This window comes from Poromitra crassiceps (genome assembly GCF_964638095.1).
Source record: "Poromitra crassiceps genome assembly, chromosome: 9".
NCBI classification, from domain to species: Eukaryota; Metazoa; Chordata; class Actinopteri; order Beryciformes; family Melamphaidae; genus Poromitra; species Poromitra crassiceps.
In genome coordinates this window covers 43124039-43134382 of record NC_139630.1, presented here as the reverse complement: position 1 = coordinate 43134382, position 10344 = coordinate 43124039, and positions in this window count along the sequence as shown.

Below are 10344 nucleotides of genomic sequence, written 5' to 3'. Positions count from 1 at the left end.
AGACATGACACTACATAAAGCTGTGAGCGTTGTGACTACCTGGCTGTTTCTTCTTACAGCCATGGAGACATGACACTACATAAAGCTGTGAGCATTGTGACTACCTGGCTGTTTCTTCTTACAGCCATGGAGACATGACACTACATAAAGCTGTGAGCATTGTGACTACCTGGCTGCTTCTTCTTACAGCCATGGAGACATGACACTACATAAAGCTGTGAGCGTTGTGACTACCTGGCTGTTTCTTCTTACAGCCATGGAGACATGACACTACATAAAGCTGTGAGCGCCGTGACTACCTGGCTGCTTCTTCTTACAGCCATGGAGACATGACACTACATAAAGCTGTGAGCGTTGTGACTACCTGGCTGTTTCTTCTTACAGCCATGGAGACATGACACTACATAAAGCTGTGAGCGTTGTGACTACCTGGCTGCTTCTTCTTACAGCCATGGAGACATGACACTACATAAAGCTGTAAGCGTTGTGACTACCTGGCTGCTTCTTCTTACAGCCATGGAGACATGACACTACATAAAGCTGTGAGCGTTGTGACTACCTGGCTGTTTCTTCTTACAGCCATGGAGACATGACACTACATAAAGCTGTGAGCGTTGTGACTACCTGGCTGCTTCTTCTTACAGCCATGGAGACATGACACTACATAAAGCTGTGAGCGTTGTGACTACCTGGCTGCTTCTTCTTAAAGCCATGGAGACATGACACTACATAAAGCTGTGAGCGTTGTGACTACCTGGCTGCTTCTTCTTAAAGCCATGGAGACATGACACTACATAAAGCTGTGAGCATTGTGACTACCTGGCTGCTTCTTCTTACAGCCATGGAGACATGACACTACATAAAGCTGTGAGCGTTGTGACTACCTGGCTGTTTCTTCTTACAGCCATGGAGACATGACACTACATAAAGCTGTGAGCGCCGTGACTACCTGGCTGCTTCTTCTTACAGCCATGGAGACATGACACTACATAAAGCTGTGAGCGTTGTGACTACCTGGCTGTTTCTTCTTACAGCCATGGAGACATGACACTACATAAAGCTGTGAGCGTTGTGACTACCTGGCTGCTTCTTCTTACAGCCATGGAGACATGACACTACATAAAGCTGTAAGCGTTGTGACTACCTGGCTGCTTCTTCTTACAGCCATGGAGACATGACACTACATAAAGCTGTGAGCGTTGTGACTACCTGGCTGTTTCTTCTTACAGCCATGGAGACATGACACTACATAAAGCTGTGAGCGTTGTGACTACCTGGCTGCTTCTTCTTACAGCCATGGAGACATGACACTACATAAAGCTGTGAGTGTTGTGACTACCTGGCTGCTTCTTCTTAAAGCCATGGAGACATGACACTACATAAAGCTGTGAGCGTTGTGACTACCTGGCTGCTTCTTCTTAAAGCCATGGAGACATGACACTACATAAAGCTGTGAGCGTTGTGACTACCTGGCTGCTTCTTCTTACAGCCATGGAGACATGACACTACATAAAGCTGTGAGCGTTGTGACTACCTGGCTGCTTCTTCTTACAGCCATGGAGACATGACACTACATAAAGCTGTGAGCGTTGTGACTACCTGGCTGCCTCTTCTTACAGCCTTGGGGACGTGACAGATCGCTGGGACTCTCCACTGACAGCTTGTTGCTGAGGTAAAGAAAAAACAGAGCCATCAGCGCCATGAAGACTGCAATGGAGGACAGGACGCCTAGCAGCTCAGGAGAGACTGAGGAGAAGAACAGAGAGAGAGGGAGGGAGATGGGCGAAGAAAGAAGATAGACAGACATGTATATAAAGACAGGAAAAGAAAGAAGAGAGACAAGGAGTGAGAGACAAAAACAGACAAAAATAGTAATGAATATGGTGGTATAGAACAGCTTCTTTCCACAACAACATAAAATGTGACCCCATTGGTAGAAATTATGATTTCAACAACACAGCAGGTAATGCTCTAAGAGACAGCCCTAATTATATATGTTCAATATTCATACCGCTGTCATTTTGCTTGATGATTAGCATCTTATTTTGAAATAAAACTTGCTGTACAAGAGGAATCAAGTCAGCTCAAAAGTTCCACTTCAAAGACATAACACACAATCTACAGTATTGTATGTAGGCCAACCAGACTGCAGGTAACCATCCAGCCCAGTGTTGCTGATGTGCTATTTTTACTGGAGCCTCAGAGGATCTGTATCTAACTGAAATGTTAGACTCAGTAAACCCAGTAAAACCGCACTCAGACTATTTAATGGGGTATAACACAGACAGTCCACAGAGTAATGACTGAAGAAAAGGGGAAGTTGCTGGACAATTAACCATTAATGCCATTTGTAAAGACCAACTGCCTCGGATGAAAGGGCAACTTGTAAAACGAAGCGCACTGCAGGCAAGGTTCTGCGATATGATGTGTTCATTTCACATGCAAGTGCTTGAGGCACGTGTACGAAAGTCATACCGCTACATTTTTAATGCACAAGACACCATGGCTGGCATATTGCAAAATACATTTCAATGTATTTGACCAGTCAAACAAATGTTTAGAGCAACCTCAAAATGATGGTTGTTACATGCCAACGTGGCTGGGAAAGCAGTTGCACTTAACAACCAGCACCACAATTCCCCAGCATGTGTTTAGTAGTTGGTGCTCACTTTCTACCATGTGAACGCAACCAGTGCCAAGAGTCCCTGATGAAGTTGGTCAACAGTGAAAACATGAGGTTATGACTATAACCACGAAATAAATATGATGAGATAGATCTGGTATCACTCTGAGAGTCGAGGAGAGAGCAGAGGCCTCTGACCTCCTGACTATCCACTTACCTTATTCTTATGTGAAGGACCATTTTTCTCCATGGCAACAGGCAGAGACCACTGCAGCCTGACAACTAGCCTACTGCTGTAAACTGATGACTGAACTCCCAAGAATGGCACGGTACGTACTAGGCTACCAAAGAAGAAGAGATAAAGCGATGCGGCGCTCGAGGCTTACCTTCTCTAAATGAGCATCCTCTTTTAGCGCCGGCTATTCCCCAAAAGCACCACTTGCACTACTGCTACAGTACTATACTAAGTCCTTTCTAAAGAGGGGAAACAAAGTTGCCCTGCAATGAGGTAAGAAATCCCTGACTTGATCCAATCCCGTGCTCGCCATATACCTATCAACTCTCACTGCTAGCAATTCTGTTGATTGAGCCAAAATGGGCCCTGGAACCACAAGCACAGCAGCAGCTGTCTGTGGGAATGAATGGCTTCTGGCCCCGTGGCCCTCCCCGGGGTGTGGTGACACCTCATACATGGCCCTGCACTGTAGATGTCAACGCACCTGAATAATTCAGACGCTCCAGGTAACCTGATGCCTTCGGTCAGTGTGCTGCAGCAAGTGGAGCGGGACCGAGCAGCCTTTCAGAGCCCTTGTCCCGCTATCAACTCACTGAGGATTAGTGGCTCTAAGGCAATTAAGGATGAAGGCTGGTGAAGTTATGGACTCATAATACCCATCCTTCATAGAGAAGTCTTCTATAAGGATGAAGGCTGGGGAAGTTATGGACTCATAATACCCATCCTTCATAGTGAAGTCTTCTATAAGGATGAAGGCTGGTGAAGTTATGGACTCATAATACCCATCCTTCATAGTGAAGTCTTCTATAAGGATGAAGGCTGGTGAAGTTATGGACTCATAATACCCATCCTTCATAGTGAAGTCTTCTATAAGGATGAAGGCTGGTGAAGTTATGGACTCATAACACCCATCCTTCATAGTGAAGTCTTCTATAAGGATGAAGGCCAGTGAAGTTATGGACTCATAATACCCATCCTTCATAGTGAAGTCTTCTATAAGGATGAAGGCCAGTGAAGTTATGGACTCATAATACCCATCCTTCATAGTGAAGTCTTCTATAAGGATGAAGGCCAGTGAAGTTATGGACTCATAATACCCATCCTTCATAGTGAAGTCTTCTATAAGGATGAAGGCCAGTGAAGTTATGGACTCATAATACCCATCCTTCATAGTGAAGTCTTCTATAAGGATGAAGGCCAGTGAAGTTATGGACTCATAATACCCATCCTTCATAGATCTTCTATAAGGATGAAGGCTGGTGAAGTTATGGACTCATAATACCCATCCTTCATAGATCTTCTATAAGGATGAAGGCCAGTGAAGTTATGGACTCATAATACCCATCCTTCATAGAGAAGTCTTCTATAAGGATGAAGGCTGGTGAAGTTATGGACTCATAATACCCATCCTTCATAGAGAAGTCTTCTATAAGGATGAAGGCCAGTGAAGTTATGGACTCATAATACCCATCCTTCATAGTGAAGTCTTCTATAAGGATGAAGGCCAGTGAAGTTATGGACTCATAATACCCATCCTTCATAGATCTTCTATAAGGATGAAGGCTGGTGAAGTTATGGACTCATAATACCCATCCTTCATAGTGAAGTCTTCTATAAGGATGAAGGCTGGTGAAGTTATGGACTCATAATACCCATCCTTCATAGATCTTCTATAAGGATGAAGGCCAGTGAAGTTATGGACTCATAATACCCATCCTTCATAGTGAAGTCTTCTATAAGGATGAAGGCTGGTGAAGTTATGGACTCATAATACCCATCCTTCATAGATCTTCTATAAGGATGAAGGCTGGTGAAGTTATGGACTCATAATACCCATCCTTCATAGAGAAGTCTTCTATAAGGATGAAGGCCAGTGAAGTTATGGACTCATAATACCCATCCTTCATAGAGAAGTCTTCTATAAGGATGTGTGTGTTTTCTTAACAAAAAATAAACAGCTATGCTTTGTGTGTGTGTGTGTGTGTGTGTGTGTGTGTGTGTGTGTGTGTGTGTGTGTGTGTGTGTGTGTGTGTGTGTGTGTGTGTGTGTGTGTGTGTGTGTGTGTGTGTGTGTATGTGTGTGTGAGACCTGGGGATGAACTCTGGATTTAATCATATTTTTGCCCAGGTAATAAGTACAGCGAGCTGACACAACATCCAGGCAGAGAACCATTCAAATGTGAAAACTGCAAATTAATAATAATAACGTCTGTGAGCTGTTTCAAATAAAGAATTTTGTAAAAAAAAAAAGTTTAAACAAATTGCGTCTGCTACTACAGGATGCTGTCATGTTTCCACCCTGTTGGGACAGGAGATGAAGATACATTTCGACGGGAAAAGGCGCCTTGTCAAGTTTCCCCATCGTGAAAATTTACATTAACTTTGGTGAGTTATCCTATTTTTACAAAGTCGTGTCGACCCCTGTGGAAGTTTCTAGACCGAGGGCATGCTTATTTAAAAATGGAGGTAGGCAATCTGGAAAAGGTTGCTTACACATGGACCTCTGATACGAAACAAAAACCCTGCGCTGAATAAATCATGACACACAGCTGCCTCTGTTTGGTGAAGTGTACTAAAACTTGATATGCCATGCATAATTGACGCAAAGACAATATGTTTTCTGAAGTCAATATAGTCCGTTTTTTTATCCACCAAACTTCAGGAGGAACTACAGAGGGAGGAGGGAGGTTAAGTGCTGAGGAGAAGTGTTTGGACATTTTAGGAGTAGGCCTAACAGCCGAGCAAGCCACCATATAGAGTAGGCCTACAGCCGAGCAAGCCACCATATAGAGTAGGCCTACTACAGCCGAGCAAGCCACCATATAGAGTAGGCCTACTACAGCCGAGCAAGCCACCATATAGAGTAGGCCTACTACAGCCGAGCAAGCCACCATATAGAGTAGGCCTACTACAGCTGAGCAAGCCACCATATAGAGTAGGCCTACTACAGCCGAGCAAGCCACCATATAGAGTAGGCCTACAGCCGAGCAAGCCACCATATAGAGTAGGCCTACAGCCGAGCAAGCCACCATATAGAGTAGACCTACAGCCGAGCAAGCCACCATATAGAGTAGGCCACCAGCCGAGCAAGCCACCATATAGAGTAGGCCTACTACAGCCGAGCAAGCCACCATATAGAGTAGGCCAGATCATCATGCAAAACACGTCCACTCACACGCAACACACCAATGCACACATCTTTACCTCGTCTGGCACAGATGAGCTCATGAACGCCACAGTTCCTCCCCCCTCCTGGAGAAAGAGATGAAATGGTCAGGGGTCGTAGGTTATAATATTGTTCTGTGTACCGTGACACCATATGCTCTGTCCTCGGGTTAGGAGGAGATGACAGATGTCCATGCTGGCATACGTGACAGTACAGTAATTAGCTGAGCAGACAATCAAATGTTTAATTATAACCATCCGGGCGGGGCAGCATAGTGTTACGAAACAAGGAAGGAAGAGGGTGGCGAAGATTGGCGAGTGCAGGTTCAAGGGGAGTGGCATAAACCATTGTGTGAGCTCATAGGGGTGAAGTAGTACTAAGGGCATTTCTATAGTCATCTTCCCTTACTATTCCTGTAGCAACTGATGCTGTAGTAACTGCTGGATGATGTCATATCTTGTCACAAAATGTCATAAAATGTCCCTCTATATGGGTCAAAATTGTAATAAAAGCTGTTAATTAGTTAGTTAGTTAGTTAGTTAGTTTATTTCGATCAGAAAGAAAAGAATATTCACAGAATAGAAAAAAACACAGAAAAAAAAAAAAAAAAAAGATACATAAGGCTGACCGAAAGGGTTTTAGGGCTGAAGCTGTTACATGTTATTACATGTTAATGTAATAAAATGTCTACAAATTATAATAACCAACAGTTATGAGTAGATGAGGGGATTATTAGGTGGTGATTAATAGAAACACATGTTATAATACTTTCTTTCTTATGTGTTATAACATTATAAGTCATTATAAGTGTTATTACTACATCACCAAATAGGTAAATAGGTAACACTAGGGGTGTCACGATATTTCGTCGCACGATATATCGCGATATCGAAACGTCACGATATGCGTATCGTCAGAAAAAAATTATATCGTAAAAAATAAAATAAAAATAAAAAAAATGTTTTGCTCCTGAATAATAATAGAACAAATTTAGCAGAATCAACATGCATAAGTGAGGGGGTAGACTACTACTGGCATGGCAAAACAGCTCAAGGGGTACATAAGATTACATAGGTTTAAGGACCATTGAGCATGAGTTATTTAAGAAATAGATTGTATACTTTATTTTTCTTTCACCATGCAACAAACATTTAGTTTGTGACAGTGTGACACATTCTGTTGCAAGAGAAGCATTATCTTCCATGTTGTTTTCTAGTTATTATAATAACAATTTCCAAAAACAGCATTTGTTTTGTACTTTGTGTATTTCAAATGAAAGACTATTTTTCCAGTATTTTCCCAGGGCTCCCTTGAAAAGAGGTTTCGATTTCAACGGGACTCACATGGTTAAATAAATTATAAATAAATACATAAAAATTATTTACTTTTGTTAAAAAAAATATTATTAAAATATCGTATCGTATCGTTATCGTGAACCCAATATCGTGTATCATATCATATCGTGAAATTAGTGTATCGTGACACCCCTAGGTAACAGCCTTAATTAAATGATCCCTCCCCAGTAATATTACAATTTATTACACAACAGGTTTCGCTGCATTTCTGACTGATTTAGTGGAACATTTTGGTTGCAAGTTCTTACATGATCTCGCAGTTGTTCAATAAATAAAAAGTACACAGACACTCATACACAGTAACACAACCACACACTCATGTAGATGGAAAGTCATACACACACTGACGCACGCCATCTCTCTTGGCACAACCTCATAATGAGCCGGGTGTCTACAGTTAAGGCAGCAACAGATCTTGGCTCTGTTCCAGTCTAACCAGGGGGGATTTGGGCAGAGATGAAAGAGGATAGCACTATTTTTGTGAACATAATTTATATAGTATACCCTCGGAAAAACAAAAATAGAGAAAACAATATTTCACTTCGGCACAATTCCCCTTGCAACATCTGAACAAATCAGAACACAGTCTTACCACTGCCTTGACCTCAGTCAGTAGTCTATCAGATGCTGTAGTGTAGGAACAGGCTCAATGTCATAGTAGAGGAAGCACTGAGTCAAGCTGGCTTCTGTCACACAGCAGAACAGACAGACTCTCACTGAGCCAATTCACTTAATGGTAGAGAAACTCTGTTGACAAATCTTGCAAAGATGAAAAGCTTGCCAAAAATGTTGCAATACACTGACTGCCACTGCTTAAGAAAATGCAGGTAACTTTAGTTGGTACTTTCACAGTAATATGAGTAGTATTAGGGACCTAAGCAGTCAAAGTCAAAGAATGCAAGCAGGGAAATAAACATGACAGAAATAAGCTATAACCTGAGTCTAATGTACCTGAGTCTAATGTACCTGAACAAGGTAGTTTTTGTTATTGGAGCAGCACATTACTCCTTCTGCATCCAATATAACACAGCATATGCTACCAAAGCATCCAAACCTACTTCAACTAACTTTCTGTGGACAAAGTAGAACAATGACTGATGACTGAGAACTTATTTGCTTAAGGTAGGCCAAATAATGATGACTGAACTATCTTAGCTTAGAAAGGAACATTGGTCCTGAATCCTCCCGATGTGATTTATTTTATTTTACGGTAGATAAAGCTTATAAATAGGCCTAATAGGAATAGTTTTGTTAAATCTGTTTTGAACCTTTTGTATTATTGCTTTGTTTTGGAAACCTAAGAATAGATTTGGATGTCTTGTTAAAATGGCCAGTAAGGTTTCAGGGAGGAATCAGGTCAAGCTTTTGGACATTTATATACAGTAGGCAGGTCCTTAAGGGCTCATACTGTATATTGGGACTCCCAGGACCATCCACTCCAGATGGAATGTAAACTATTGCTATCAGGTCTGTGTTTCAGGCCACCCGTTAGTAGGAGTAAAAGCCTCCTTCATCCCTAATGCTATTGATATGCTTAAATGGCAATTAGCTCTCTGGCTACATTTCTTGTTTGTATTTTGGCTTTGGTATGAATTTCCATTTTCCTGCACTAGCTCTGTTTTAATGTTGATGTGCCATTGTTGTTGTCTTTTTATGCCTTATGTGAACCCTGGCTACAAAACAAATGTCCCCTTGTGTGACAATATAAAGTGGCCTAAACCAGGAACATTTCTAGCAATTTATAGCCTACTTGATCTTTGTTCTACTTTATAATGAGAAACTACAAAAAGAAAAAAAAATCAAATAGCCTATCTGGCGAGTGCCACAGCTTGCCAACCAACCAAACTGAAACTGGGTGATGCCCATTGTTTAGCAGAAGGGTTCATGCAGCAGCCTGATGACTCCGGTGTGACGGGACTGCTGACGTGTAACAACAAACCAACGTGCACGCTTGGCTGCACGTGACACACCACAGACCGTTCGAAACTGCATCCAGAAAATTATCAACAAACCGTTTTGGTCTATTATAGTTACATTTAATTCTTCCGCCAAGCAAATAGTTCTTCACAGTAGCTAAACAAAGTGGTTGCTAAGCGACACAGTGGCGCCGGTGCCTACAGGATGTAAAATTAAAATAACTTGGGTGTGCGGTTATCGCTCAACGTCTTCGATCGTGACACAGCCTGGAACTGTCCGTGGTTCTACTGTCAATCATCGCCGTGTGTCGCTGTCCACTTCAGCACCACTTCGCGCGTCCCGTGAAGGGACCATAACATTCCTGCATCACTTCAGCATCACTCAAAACCCCGCAGCTCCAACAGGGACACTGCGGTATTCACCACATGATGTCAACACGATAGAAAACAGTCCATGTCTAAAGTCAATGTGCCAGGTAACTAGGCATTGTCATTCTGTTTCTGCCCCATGCGAAGTTACACGAGTCCCGCCTGAGACCGAGGACTTACCGTCTATCGCCATGATGCTCTGTCCCGTCCCGGACTCTACCAACTGGAGGGGGGGGGCGGTGATGATGTGATGGAGGAGAGGAGGGAGGTCATCACATGGAAACCACAACGGGTGTGCGCGCCGTGCGCATGTGTGGATTGGACTAGTCTATGTGCTCGTGTAGATATGTGTAATTTGATGCTTCACGTAAAATAACCGCCTAATAATATCTGAAAATATAATTTAGTGACATAAAAATGTGCAATCAGTAGGATAATATTAGTAATAATTAGTAATATTCCTATATACAGTAATAGTAACTTTAAGTTACTAATAGGCCTACTAATAATATTTGGAATAGCCTATTTAAGTTAAACCATGAAGAAAAAAGTAAACTAGTATTTTTTTTTATCAGTTCCTAATGATTAATCCTTAATCAACATTTGGGACACTGATTTTTTTTTATTTTAAGAAGAAAATTGTCAGTCCTGTCCTAGCAGTCCTGTCAGCCCTGTTCTACT